Source organism: Balaenoptera physalus, assembly GCF_965194825.1.
Source record: "Balaenoptera physalus genome assembly, chromosome: 12".
Classification (NCBI taxonomy): Eukaryota; Metazoa; Chordata; class Mammalia; order Artiodactyla; family Balaenopteridae; genus Balaenoptera; species Balaenoptera physalus.
The window spans coordinates 50,349,634-50,364,143 of record NC_138897.1 but is presented as its reverse complement, the minus strand read 5'-3'; the positions used below and the strand labels follow the sequence as shown (position 1 = coordinate 50,364,143).

Below are 14,510 nucleotides of genomic sequence, written 5' to 3'. Positions count from 1 at the left end.
ATAAATTATTCACCTTTTTTTAGCTGCCAGGACAGGAAATTATTATTCTTTAAAATTTTTGCCCAGCTGATAGGTGAAAAATGACATCTCATTGTTCTTCAATTTTTGTTTCCTTAACTACTATGGAAGTTGAGATATTTTTCATATATTTATTGGTAATTTGTATTTCTTCTTTGATGAATTGTCCATACATATCTTTTGCCAATTATATTGAGTTATTTTTCCTTTTAAAAAATTAATTGTGGATGAGCTCTTTTTTATTAATTCTGTTAATACTTTATACCTCAGACACATTGCAAATACTTCATTAGGTCTATTATTTGTCCTTTGATTTTGTTTTATCGTTGTAGAGAGGGAAAGCTTTTCGTTTCTTCCCAAAAACACCAGGTTTTTTGGCTGGTGTAATAATTAAATTGACATAAGATGGATTAACAGGAGAAAAACAAATTTAATTTTGTATGCACAGGAGCTCATAAAAATATGAGACTCAAAGAAGTGACCAAAGCAGGCAGCTTTTATACCTTTTAAACAGAGAAACAATAAATTTGTGAAGGGTTGACAAGACAAATAAGTTTGGGCTTGGGGTAGTAAATTAGTGAAGAAGTGACAAGGTTTGTTTACATAGCCTTCTCGGCTCTGAATTCTCTATCTCTGGTGATAAAGGCTGTCTCTCTACCTCTTGGTACAGGGAGAGTAACTTTCACATGGGAGATTTATTTCCTGCTTTCAGGGGGACAAAGCAGGGTCGGAAGGCCTTTTTGTACCAGCTGTTTCTTAAGTCACTTTAATTATGTGAGTTTATGCCAGAGTGACACACTTTGGGGTGACATATTCTGCTCCACTTCGTCGTATCTTTTGTCACACTTTAGAATTGTTTATTTATTTATTTATTTATTTACCTATTTATGGCTGCATTGGGTCTTCGTTGCTGTGCGCGGGCTTTCTCTAGTTGCGGCGAGTAGGGGGCTACTCTTTGTTGCCGTGCGCAGGCTTCTCATTGCGGTGGCTTCTCTTGTTGCGGAACACGGGCTCTAGGCGCACGGGCTTCAGTAGTTGTGGCTTGCGGGCTCTAGAGTGCAGGCTCAGTAGTTGTGGTGCACAGGCTTAGTTCCTCTGTGGCATGCGGGATCTTCCCGGACCAGGGCTCAAACCCGTGTGCCCTGCATTGGCAGGCGGATTCTCAACCACTGTGCCACCAGGGAAGCCCTATAATTCTGTTTTGATTTTGCTTTAGATGCAGGCTGATTTTTTTAAGAAAAATTTTTTATGAGAAATAATTGTTTTGTGAGTTTAAAAATCTTATTTATTTTAATTTTTAGCTATTGGATTGTGGTTATATAATGTGGGTGGGAATTTTTTAAAGATTTTATTTGTAGCCAAGTTCATGATTGTTTTTTCTAAATGTTCCAGGGGCATGAGAATTGAATGCACATTCTCTGTTTGTATTGGACTACTGGTCTATTGGACTATTAAATTTGCCTGTTGTTCAACTAGTCAGATATTCTACCCTTCATTATTTCTGTTTATTTGTTGTGATGATTCTGAAGTATATGAAAATTTGATTTAGTGCTAACCCCCTTCCATATTTCTGATTTATCATAATCTTCTAATATCTGCAAATTTTAACCTCTCTGTTATTTGTTATATATGTCTGCCATATTTTTTTCATGCATTGTATTTTTTCTATTATATTTGATGCTTTGAGTTTTGAATTCTCCTTTGCCTATTATTAATATTGCCATGTTTCCTCTTGTATTGCATTTGCCTGGTATATTTTTGGCTATTTTTTATGTTTCTACACTTTTCCACTTTTTGAATGCATGTTTCTTTTGAAGAAAAAATAGTTGATTTTGTTGTTTAATTCATACCTGACTACTTCTGCTCTTTGCTAGTTGAATCCAGTACTTTCACGTTTAGTGAAATAACTATTCTACTTGATTTTATTTGTTCAGTAAACATGATTACTTATTACACTTTTTGTTGTTTCCTTTTTGTCCTCTTACCCATTTATATTAGGGTAAAGACTAAGCTGCTAAAAAGATCTGAAAAATACAGTACCTTAAAGACAGAAATATCTCTCTCAGTATCCCACAACAGTCCTGGGAAAAGTGGTCCAGATTCATGGGGGCACCTTGGCTCTATACGGTTTTTGAGAAAACCGGGTTCCTCCCATCTTGTTTTTCTGCCATCCTCTGGTGCACTGTCATCTCCGACATATTGAAACTGCAGCGCGGGCACATTTGTATTCCATCTCATAGGAGCAAGGAAAAAAGGACAGGAAATCAAACAATTACTTATTTTTAAACAAGTGAGACAGAAATTGTCCCCAGAAATTTTACTCACATGGCATTGGCAAGAACACAGTCACATTACATCATTATTTGCAAGGACTCTGGAAATGTAACCTCGGCCAGGGAATGCATATGTTCAGTTTACACTGTTATTACTACAGAGAAAGGGAGAGTGGGATTTGGTGGACAGTTTGCTGTCTCTGGCTCTAGCCACCCAACTATTTCGATGTAAACTTCTTTCCATAATTAGAACTTGCTCACCTCCTTTCCAAGGAAAAGAATCAATGTCCGATTCAGTTATTTCATCCAACTCACAGTTCAGGATCTCTGGTTGAAGTACAATCCTCTTCATCAAGTCAACATGTTATCTCCCTTCCATACGCCCCATCCCCTAAAGAAACAGTAGTGGAGCAGGAACAGTGTAACTGCAATAGAATCTCCAATTTGGAAAAGGAAAGCATGAGAACACACTGGAGAGAATGGTCTAGAGCACTTTTCACTCTGATGGAAAAGGAGCTGTTCATCTATCTGTGCTGGTAGTGGAGTAGGTCCTTGGTTGGTCCATCTGGCTGTCCCTCTCTCAGAGAGCAAATCCTTCGTCCAATGTCCTTGCTGTTCTCTGGCCTTACCTTCTGTGATCTGTTTCATGTCTCTGATACTCCATGGCAACTCTTAAGTGAATGCTGGAAAGTATGCATTCCTCGAGGACTGCTTCAGATCTTGCAATTTGGGTTTTACAGGCTAGGCTGATGGCTAATTTGGTATCACGATCCTTTAAAAACATAGTAATCTGTAAGTTTGTTTGCTTATAGTGTATTGCATGCTCCAATAACCACACCCACAGCTTTTTTTGTTTTTAGTCTCAAGCATTTCTATTTTCTGACTTCTATGCTGTAACCATCATTCTCACTTTATCTTGCCGGAAATTTCCAACTACTTCACCTAGAGGTACAAGCTCAGTGGGAAATTTGTCTTGCAAATCACCACGTGTAATATTTTTACCAAATGTTTTCAAAGCATGAACAAGGGTAACGATCTTTCCAGCCCACTGTACGTGTGACCTTGCCGTATATTCAAACCAATATCACATCTGTTTTTGTAATGTCCACACCCCACTTTCAGTACTAATTTCTCTAATGTTATGGCAAAGCTAAGCTATAATAATAAAGAGATTCCCAGTGGTTTTATTAAATAAAGCATTTATTTCTTTCATACATAACATAACAGTCCCAAAATATGCGATTCAGGTTTCCGGGGTGACTCCGCTCTATGTAGCTGTCCAGGTAGCCAGGTTCCTTCCATTCTGTTGTTTTTGTCACATCTGACTTTATTCTTAACTTTATGGCCAAAGCTGGCATGTGAACATGTTTTGTATTCAGCTTGCAGGAATAAGAAAATCAAGGCAGGCAATTTTTCTTTAATTTATAGCAGAAATTTTACATGTCACTTCTACACAATCTACTGGTGACAACATAGTCACATGACTATAAGCAAGCACTCTCTAACTTTGTGTGTGGTGCCCATCTTAAGCTCCAGAAGAAGTAGAGAATGTTCATTCTTTTTTTCCCTGTTTTTTTAATGGGAAAGTCTATGATACTTTTCTCTTATGCCCTATGGTTAGACTTCTATTTTTAAGAGTTATAAATAAATTAATATTTCTCTATTATTAATTTAAAATTTTAAAATTCTTATACTTTCCCCAACAATTTGTCTAACTCCTACACCAAAAAAGAAATGTTTAGAATGCATTTATTTTCCACACTTTCTTCCCTAACTCATTCTACCCATAACTCTGGTGTTTTCCTAAACTAGTTCTAAAAAATTAGTTCCAAGCTATCACTTAGTTTTCTCCTTACACAATGTTTCTTCTGGTGAAAAAATAAACCTAACATTAGGGCAAAAATTGTGCTGTTCCTAGAACATTTCCTGGCATCCTTTATACATGCAATAAATTTTTGCTGATTAAATAAATAAATATTTCTTTTTCCCACTGATTTATCATGTCACATAAATTATATTATATTTATATCTAGCTGTATTTATTTTATATATATTGATATACCACTATATATATATTTATATATATAAATTATATACATATAATTCTAATACTATATATAACTGGGAGTGAGACATAACACAGTGAACATATATAGTATTTTATTAATATCATTTAAGAACTTTTAAAAATAATATATGTTATACTAATATAATCACTAATCACTAATATTTTACTAGTATATGGCCAGGTGTTTTTTCCTTTCATTAATTTTCAGTGACACTTTGTATGCTGTTCAAAAAAAGTCTATAAATTGTTTTCTTCCATTTGTTCATTGATTATTGCTTTATTGTGATTATATTTTACTTATGATTAGAGATCACAATAAAACCACAAGGCAGATCATTTTGCACTTGAGGAACAGAAATAAAGGTATCTTGTATGTCAAATAGCTAATCAAGTCAACAGTGAGTAGCCAGTTACCTTTTAACTCTGCTGCACTTTATCAGTTTCTTTGCCTTGTTTACAATAGGATCTACCTATTGGTCTGCTTGGCCAGTCACCAAGTGTGAGAAATTTATGATCATTTTATATGCACAAAGAATCCTCTTTCTAACAGTCTCCTGGAACAAGACAAATACTGAAATATCTCCATAGGGCTAGAGAGAAAAGTGAAACTGGAGATGTATAAAAAATAACAATTAACCAAGAAGTATGGAAAAGATATTCTAACTCAAAGTCTCCTAACTGAAATTTACAGTTTGATTGTGAGACAAAACTTCCTCCAAGAGTTACCTCACTTGCCTAACATTATAAAACACTGTATTGTTTGTGAGAATTAAAATACTCCTGCTGGGGCTTCCCTGGTGGTGCAGTGGTTAAGAATCCACCTGCCAATGCAGAGGACACAGGTTCGAGCCCTGATCTAAGAGGATCCCACAGACCACAGAGCAACTAAGCCCAACTACTGAGGCTGCGCTCTAGAGCCCGTGAGCCACAACTACTGAAGCTCGTGCACCTAGAGCCCGTGCTCCACAACAAAAGAAGCCACTGCAATGAGAAGCCTGCGCACCGCAACGAAGGGTAGCCCCCGCTCGCCGCAACTAGAGAAAAGTCCATGCACAGCAACGGAGACCCAACACAGCGCCAAAAATAAATAAATAAAATAAATAAATTAAAAAAAAATACTCCTACAGTTTAGTTTATGATGAATAATAATGCATTACCTAAAATATCATACACATTTTTTGATCATAGTGAAATTATTTTCCACTTTATTTATTTTTATTTTTACATTTTTGATTGCATAATGACCCCATGCTGTAACACCTAGATATGACTCAGAGGTATGAATGCACAGTAGAAAATAGCAGAATAGTCATCCAGGTAGCCACCTATTTCAACTAAAAAGAATTAACAATGCTCTGTTTAAACAAGTCTTGTTTTCAATAATGAAAGATAGTCTTTTTGTTCATGAGTCATACCTAACCAAAGACATGCCACAATGATGCAATGAATGTATGGGAATAATACATGCTTTGTCTGACTTCTCTGAGAAAGGAAAAGGTGACCTGTGTTTGTTAGTTAAGTAAGGTTTGGATTAAGTGAGACATTTAACTGCCAAATGAATGCAAAATGCTTCAAAATAAATTTAGTAGTTTATTTTGTAACCTCATATATGGTCTTATTGTGGTGAGTCCAATTTGATAGAATGGCAAATTCAGAGTGATTCATAGATTTATAGTTCTTATGAAATGTCAGATTATAAGTAAAGTTGTTTTAAAAATCAGGGGAAATAACATACTCTTTTCTACTTCTTTCCCGAAAGATTCAATTTTAAAAGCTTTCCCTATATTTTTATTTAATAATTTTTCTATCAGAATCTTTACTTAACAAGAATTGGCAAGAAGATCAATAAGGAAGTTGTTGACTGGATGGATGTCATAAAATCAATAGACTTAAAAAACATGCGGGCTTCCCTGGTGGCGCAGTGGTTGAGAATCTGCCTGCCAATGCAGGGGACACGGGTTCAAGCCCTGGTCTGGGAAGATCCCACATGCCGCAGAGCAACTGGGCCCGGGAGCCACAATTACTGAGCCTGCGCGTCTGGAGCCTGTGCTCCGCAACAAGAGAGGCTGCGACAGTGAGAGGCCTGCACACCGCGATGAAGAGTGGCCCCTGCTTGCCACAACTAGAGAAAGCCCTCACGTAGAAACAAAGACCCAACACAACCATAAATAAATAAATTAAAAAAACCCAAAAAACCCCCAAAAACATGCACTCTATGCATTGAAGATTCCTTTGAATATTCCATCAGAAACTGTCTACTTTTACTTTGAACACTTTTAGATAAGCTTTATTAATTTGATTTCAAATCCAGTAATGATTAGAAGCAATCAAGCAAGAGAGTTAAATACATATAAAGGACAATGATTGTCCGTAACGTTGATCCTGAATTATTAACAAAAAAGGAGAAATAATGTTAAAAAGAGAGGGAGAGTGCAATGTACCTTTTCCAAGACTTTCATACATCTTAAATTTGAATTTCTGATTTCTGTACAAAAATTGAACCTGCTTAAAACCTGCTCCTTTCATATACTGTATCTTCTCATATTAAATAATTCTCTCTTGCAAATAAATTGTCAAAATTATATGAATAAAAAACAAAACATAAAATGCTTTCCCAGTATATTCATGCAAAAAACTGAAACCTAGAATGTTAGCCTAAGGACCTAAGGTTGTACAATTAAGATATTATCATATAGAATAGAAATAAATGTACAACTAGTAAAGTGTTTAACAAAGGATGTTAGAAGTATATATATATATATTTTTTTTTTTTGGTCGATTATCAATTTATTAGAGCCGCTGGCTCAAGCATCTGCAATGGTGACTTCCACCTCGACTCCCAGCTCAATGCTGATGGAAGTGATCTGCTTGACGATCTCGGAAGGGCTGTGCAGGTCGATGAGGCGCTTGTGGATCCTCATCTGGAAACGGTCCCAAGTCTTAGAACCTTCCCCGCAGGGCGTTTTCCTCGTCGTTATTCTCAGGGTCTTGGTGGGCATCCGCACCGGCCCCTTCACCTTGAGATTCTTCTCCTTCGCGCCTCTGATCAGGTTGGCACACACCTTCTCCAGCGACTTCACGTTGCGGCTGGTCAGAGTGATCCTAATCCGGTGGATCGCCACCTCGGGCTCCACGGGAGTCTTTCCGGTGTCCTTAAAAGCCATGGCTGCGGTGCGGCTTCCTGACCGACTTGTTCCTCCGCGAGAGCGAACAGCAGTGAGTCAGGAGCGGGAGCGGGAAGCCCAAGGCTCCGCAGCAAGAGCGACCGCGTCTTCCTCCAAGAGCTAGAAGTATATTTTTAAAACAAAGCATACTTCACTGTTGTTTTCACAAGGTGTTGTTAGTCAATTTATCTCCATTTCTCCTAGGGAAAAAAGCATTGGAGATTAAAGAGAGAACAAAGGTCCTCTGCAAACCACCTGCTTCCCAACCTCCTAATCCCTTAGGCTGAATTATGAGAGCAAAGAATGAGAATGAGAAAAAAGCCACATACACAAAACAGAGTTTAAGCCAAAAATGGTAACAAGAGAAAAAGGATAATATATAATGATGAAGGGATTAATTCATAGAGAAGATATAATAGTAGTAAATACATATGCACCCAACACTGGAGCACCTACACATATTAAGCAGTTACTAACAAATCTGAAGGGAAAACTAGACAATGATATGATAATAATAGGGGGCTTTAAAGCTCCCACTTTTAGCAATGGATACATTATCCAGACAGAAAATCAGTGAGGAAATATTGGACTTAAACCATATATTAGACCAAATGGACCTAACAGACATTTATAGAACATACCATCTAACAGAAGCAGAACACATTTTTTCTCAAGTACACACAGATCATTCTCCAGAATAGACTATATGATAAAACACAAAACAAATGTTAACAAATTTAAGAAGATTGAAATCATAACAGGTATCTTTTTCTGACCACAATGATTAGAAATTAGAAATCAACAAGAAGAAACCTGGAAAATCCACAAATATGTGGAAATTAAACAACACACTCCTGGCCAACCCATGGGTTAAAGAAGTAATCAAAAGAAAAATCAAAAAATATTTTGAAAGAAATGAAAATAGGAGGACAACATAACAAAACCTATAGGATTCTGCAAAAGCAATTCTGATAGGAAAGTTTATAATGATAAGTGTATAATTAAGAAAATAGAAAGATTTCAAATAAACAATCTAACTTTACACCTCAAGAAACTACAAAAATAACTAAGCCTAAAGTTAGCAGAAGGAAGGAAGTAACAAAGATCAGAGCAAAGAAATAAATGAAATAGAGCCAGAAAAAACATCTACTCTAAAAGCTGGGATTTTGGAGAAGAAAACAAAATTGACTAAGAGTGGTGAGAGTGGGCACCCTTGTCTTGTTCCTGATCCTAGAGGAAAAGCTATCAATTTTTCACCATTGAGTATAATGTTAGCTGTGGATTTGTCATTTATGGCCTTTGCTAGGTTGAGTTATGTTCCTTCTATACCCAATTTGTTGAAAGTTTTTATCATGAAATGATGTTGTATTTTGTCAAATACTTTTTCTGCATCTATTAAAATGATCATATGATTTTTATCTTTCATTGCATTAATGTGGTGCATCACATTTATTATTTGCATATGTTTATCATCCTTGTATCCCGGGGATAAATACCCTTGATCGTGGTGTATAGTCCTTTTAATGTGTTGTTGAATTCAGTTTGCTAGTATTTTCTTTTTAAAACAACATACATATAGAAATCAGTTCCATTTCTGTACAATAACATCACAACATCTGAAAAAGAAATAATGAAAACTATCCCATTCACAACAGCAACAAAAACAACAAATACTTAGGAACAAATTTACCCGAGGAAGTGAAGGAGTGACAACAATGACAACTACATGAGTTTGGTAAAATTATCACCCCGTGTTGCAGGTGAGGTACTTGAGGCTTGGATACATTTAGTAACTTGTTTGAAGTCATACAACCAGTAAGCATAGAGCCTTAGTTGAACCCAGGAAGGCTCTTCTTCCAGGGTTCTTAACCACTGGTGTTTGTAACATTTGATGGAATGCCTTCAAGTACATCCATTTTCTGGGCACATTAACACTTTGGAGACTCTAAAAGAAGAAAGAGACTAGTGAGTGTAGGAAAGGAATCTAATTTTTTAACATTTGGCATATATATTTAGTTCCTATGTTATGATTTGTTCTGAAGAAACAGAGCAGAACTTACTGAGTAATGAGTGGCTCTTATTACTTCTTCATAAACAGATGTGCACAAAAGAGATCTCGATGTTATATTATGCCCCATAGGCCTGCTGAATGAGTGAGTGAGCCTGCCTTTCTCATTTCTAAAACACAAGTTACTGAAGTTGAAGAGGTGGAATTACAGCTTGCCCCTGTTTCCATGCAGAGAAAATTCCAGTCCTCTGTTCCAAACCTGACATTTTCTTTCCACTTATATTCTTCTTTTTTTTTGGCTGTGCTGCACAGCATGTGGGTTCTTAGCTCCCCACCAAGGATCAAACCCACACCCCCTGCAGTAGAGGCATGGAGTCTTAACCACTGGACTGCCAGGAAAGTCCCTATATTCTTCTTAATCATCATTTACTTCCTCATGTAATCTCTAAAGAAAGGGCAGATGAAATGAGTTTTAGAGAAGCAAAGATATACTTGTTTAAGATAACCAATATAAATTAGGAATAATTTCCCAAATAAGGATGCCTTTAGCATCACTTCCCTATTTAAAGGTGTGCTGTTCTGTTTCCTACTATTAAAACCAAATATGGCAAAATTCTAAAAGAATGTCTTTACCATCCTTTCTCCCCTCAGTGTTTCCTTTCTTACCCACAAGATGCCCTCCTTAACCTCAGTAGAAGCACAAACACATCAAGCACCTTGAAACCTCATGCTCTGTTTACAAAGCATCACCAAGGTACCCTGGATTTCTATAAAATAAAAATTAGATGGCAAAAAAATATGTCACATATGAAGGAGCAAGGTAAAAACCTACAAGACCAAACAAATGAAGAGGAAATAGGCAGTCTACCTGAAAAAGAATTCAGAGTAATGATAGTAAAGATGATCCAAAATCTTGGAAATAGAATGGAGAAAATACAGGAAAAGTTTAGCAAGGACCTAGAAGAACTAAAGAGCAAACAAACACTGATGAACAACACAATAAATGAAATTAAAAATTCTCTAGAAAGAATCAATAGCAGAATAACTGAGGCAGAAGAATGGATAGGTGAGCTGAAAGATAAAAGAGTGGACATAACTACTACAGAGCAGAATAAAGAAAGAATGAAAAGAATTGAGGACAGTCTCAGAGACCTCTGGGACAATATTAAATGCACCAACAGTCAAATTATAGGAGTACCAGAAGAAGAAGAGAAGAAAGGGTCTGAGAAAATATTTGAAGAGACTATAGTTGAAACCTTCTCTAACATGGGAAAGGAAATAGTCAGTCAAGTCCAGGAAGCACGGAGAGTCCCATACAGGATAAATTCAAGGAGAAACATGCCAAGACACATATTAACCAAACTATCAAAAATTAAATACAAAGAAAAAATATTAAAAGCAGCAAGGGGAAACCAACAAATAGTATACAAGGGAATCCCCATAAGGTTAACAGCTGATCTTTCAGCAGAAACTCTGCAAACCAGAAGGGAGTGGCAGGACGTATTTGAAGGGATGAAAGGGAAAAACCTACAACCAAGATTACTCTTCCCAGCAAGGATCTCATTCAGATTTGACAGAGAAATTAAAATATTTACAGACAAGCAAAAGTTAAGAGAAATCAGCACCACCAAACCAGCTTTATGACAAATGCTAAAGGAACTTCTCTACGGAGGAAACACAAGACAAGGAAAAGACCTACAAAAACAAGCCAAAACAATTAAGAAAATAGTAATAGAAAAATACATATTGATAATTTCCTTAACTGTAGATGGATTAAATGCTCCAACCAAAAGACATAGACTGGCTGAATAGATACAAAAAGAAGACCCATATATATGTTGTCTACAAGAGACCCACTTCAGACCTGGGGACACATACAAACTGAAAGTGAGGGGATGGAAAAAGATATCCCATGTAAATGGAAATCAAAAGAAAGCTGGAGTAGCAATTCTCATATCAGACAAAACAGACTTTAAAATAAAGACTATTACAAGAGAAAAAGAAGGACACTACATAATGATCAAGGGACCAATCCAAGAAGAAGCTATAACAATTTTAAATATTTATGCACCCAACATAGGAGCACCTCAATACATAAGGCAAATGCTAACAGCCATAAAAGGGGAAATCGACAGTAACACAATAATAATAGGGGACTTTAACACCCCACTTTCACCAATGGACAGATCATCCAAAATGAAAATAAATAAGGATGCAGAAGCTTTAAATGACATATTAAACAAGATGGACTTAATTGATATTTATAGGACATTCCATCCCAAAACAACAGAATACACTTTCTTCTCAAGTGCTGATGGAACATTCTCCAGGATAGATCATATCTTGGGTCACAAATCAACCCTTGGTAAAGTTAAGAAAATTGAAATCGTATCAAGTATCCTTTGCAAAAACAACAAAATGAGACTAGATATCAATTACAGGAAAAATACTGTAAAAAATACAAACACATGCAGGCTAAAAAATACACTACTAAATAACAAAGAGATCACTGAAGAAATCAAAGAGAAAATCAAAAAATACCTAGAAACAAATAATGAAAACACAACAACCCAAAATCTATGGGATGCAGCAAAAGCAGTTCTAAGAGGGAAGTTTATAGCAATACAATCTTACCTTAGGAAACAAGAAACATCTCAAACAAAGAATCTAACCTTACACCTAAAGCAATTAGAGAAAGAAGAACAAAAAAAACCCAAAGTTAGCAGCAGAAGGAAAGAAATATTAAAGATCAAATCGAAATAAATGAAAAAGAAATGAAGGAAACAATAGCAAAGATCAATAAAACTAAAAGGTAGTTCTTTGAGAAGATTTAAAAAATTGATAAACCACTAGCCAGACTCATCAAGAAAAAAAAGGGAGAAGACTGAAATCAACAGAATTAGAAATGAAAAAGGAGAAGTAAAAACTGACACTGCAGAAATACAAAGGATCATGAGAGATTACTACAAGCAACTATAGGCCAATAAAATGGACAACCTGGAAGGAATGGACAAATTCTTAGAAAACCACAAACCTCTGAGACTGAACCAGGAAGAAATAGAAAATATAAACAGACCAATCACAAGCACTGAAATTGAAACTGTGATTAAAAATCTTTCAAAAGACAGTAGCCCAGGACCAGATGGCTTCACAGGTGAATTCTATCAAACATTTAGAGAAGAACTAACACCTATCCTTCTCAAACTCTTCCAAAATATAGCAGAGGGAGGAACACTCCCAAACTCATTCTACGAGGCCACCATCACCCTGATACCAAAACCAGACAAAGATGTCACAAAAAAAGAAAACTACAGGTCAATATCACAGATGAACATAGATGTAAAAATCCTCAACAAAATACTAACAAACAGAATCCAACAGCACAGTAAAAGGATCATACACCATGATCAAGTGGGGTTTATCCCAGGAATGCAAGGATTCTTCAATATACGCAAATCAAACAATGTGATACACCATATTAACAAACTGAAGGATAAAAACCATATGATAATCTCAATAGATGCAGAAAAAGCTTTCAACAAAATTCAACACCCATTTATGGTAAAAATTCTCTGGAAAGTATGCATAGAGGGAACTTACCTCAACATAATTTAGGCCATATCTGACAAACCCACAGCCAACATTGTTCTCAGTGGTGAAAAACCTGAAACCATTTCCTCTAAAATCAGGAACAAGACAAGGATGCCCACTCTGACTACTATTATTCAAGATAGTTTTGGAAGTTTTAGCCACAGCACTCAGCGAAGAAAAAGAAATAAAAGGAATCCAAATCGGAAAAGAAGAAATAAAGCTGTCACTCTTTGCAGATGACATGATACTATACATAGAGAATCCTAAAGATGCTACCAGAAAACTACTAGAGCTAATCAATGAATTTGGTAAAGTAGCAGGATACAAAATTAATGCACAGAAATCTCTTGCATTCCTATACACTAATGATGAAAATTCTGAAAGAGAAATTAAGGAAACACTCCCATTTACCACTGCAACAAAAAGAATAAAATACCTAGGAATAAACCAACCTAAGGAGACAAAGACCTGTATGCAGAAAACTATAAGACACTGATGAAAGGAATTAAAAATGATACAAACAGATGAAGAGATATACCATGTTCTTGGAATGGAAGAATCAACATTGTGAAAATGACTATACTACCCAAAGCAATGTACAGATTCAGTGTAATCCCTATCAAACTACCAATGGCATTTTTCACAGAACTAGAACAAAAAATTTCACAACGTGTATGGAAACACAAAAGACCCCGAATAGCCAAAGCAATCTTGAGAAAGAAAAATGGAGTTGGAGGAGTCAGGCTCCCTGACTTCAGACTATACTACAAAGCTACAGTAATCAAGACAGTACGGTACTGGCACAAAAACAGAAATATGGATCAATGGAACAGGATAGAAAGCCCAGAGATAAACCCACATGCATATGGTTACCTTACCTTTGATAAAGGAGGCAAGAATATACAATGGAGAAAAGACAGCCTCTTCAATAAGTGGTGTTGGGAAAACTGGACAGCTACCTGTAAAAGAATGAAATTAGAACACTCCCTAACACCATATACAAAAATAAACTCAAAATGGATTAAAGACCTAAATGTAAGACCAGACACCATCAAACTCTTAGAGGAAAACATAGGCAGAACACCATATGACATAAATCACAGCAAGATCCTTTTTGATCCACCTCCTAGAGAAATGGACATAAAAACAAAAATAAACAAATGGGACATAATGAAACTTAAAAGCTTTTGCACAACAAATGAAACCATAAACAAGAGGAAAGACAACCCTCAGAATGGGAGAAAATATTTGCAACTGAAGCAACTGACAAAGGACTAATCTCCAAAATATACAAGCAGGTCATGCAGGTCAGTATTAAGAAAACAAACAACCCAATCCAAAAATGGGCAGAAGATCTAAATAGACTTTTTTTAAAGAAGATATACAGA

At 36.1% G+C, this 14,510-nt stretch overlaps 1 protein-coding gene and 1 pseudogene across 2 annotated transcripts in view; one reads left to right on the top strand and one right to left on the bottom strand.

Annotated features, from left to right (window-relative positions):
* LOC309639137 (desmoglein-1-like) overlaps window positions 1-14,510 on the top strand; it is an 888,370-nt gene that overhangs the window by 743,036 nt on the left and 130,824 nt on the right. The gene's annotated exons all lie outside the window — the stretch shown is intronic.
* LOC309639206 (small ribosomal subunit protein uS10 pseudogene) lies at window positions 7,121-7,645 on the bottom strand (annotated as a pseudogene). The gene has a single exon. The product of its transcript is annotated as a small ribosomal subunit protein uS10 pseudogene (transcript).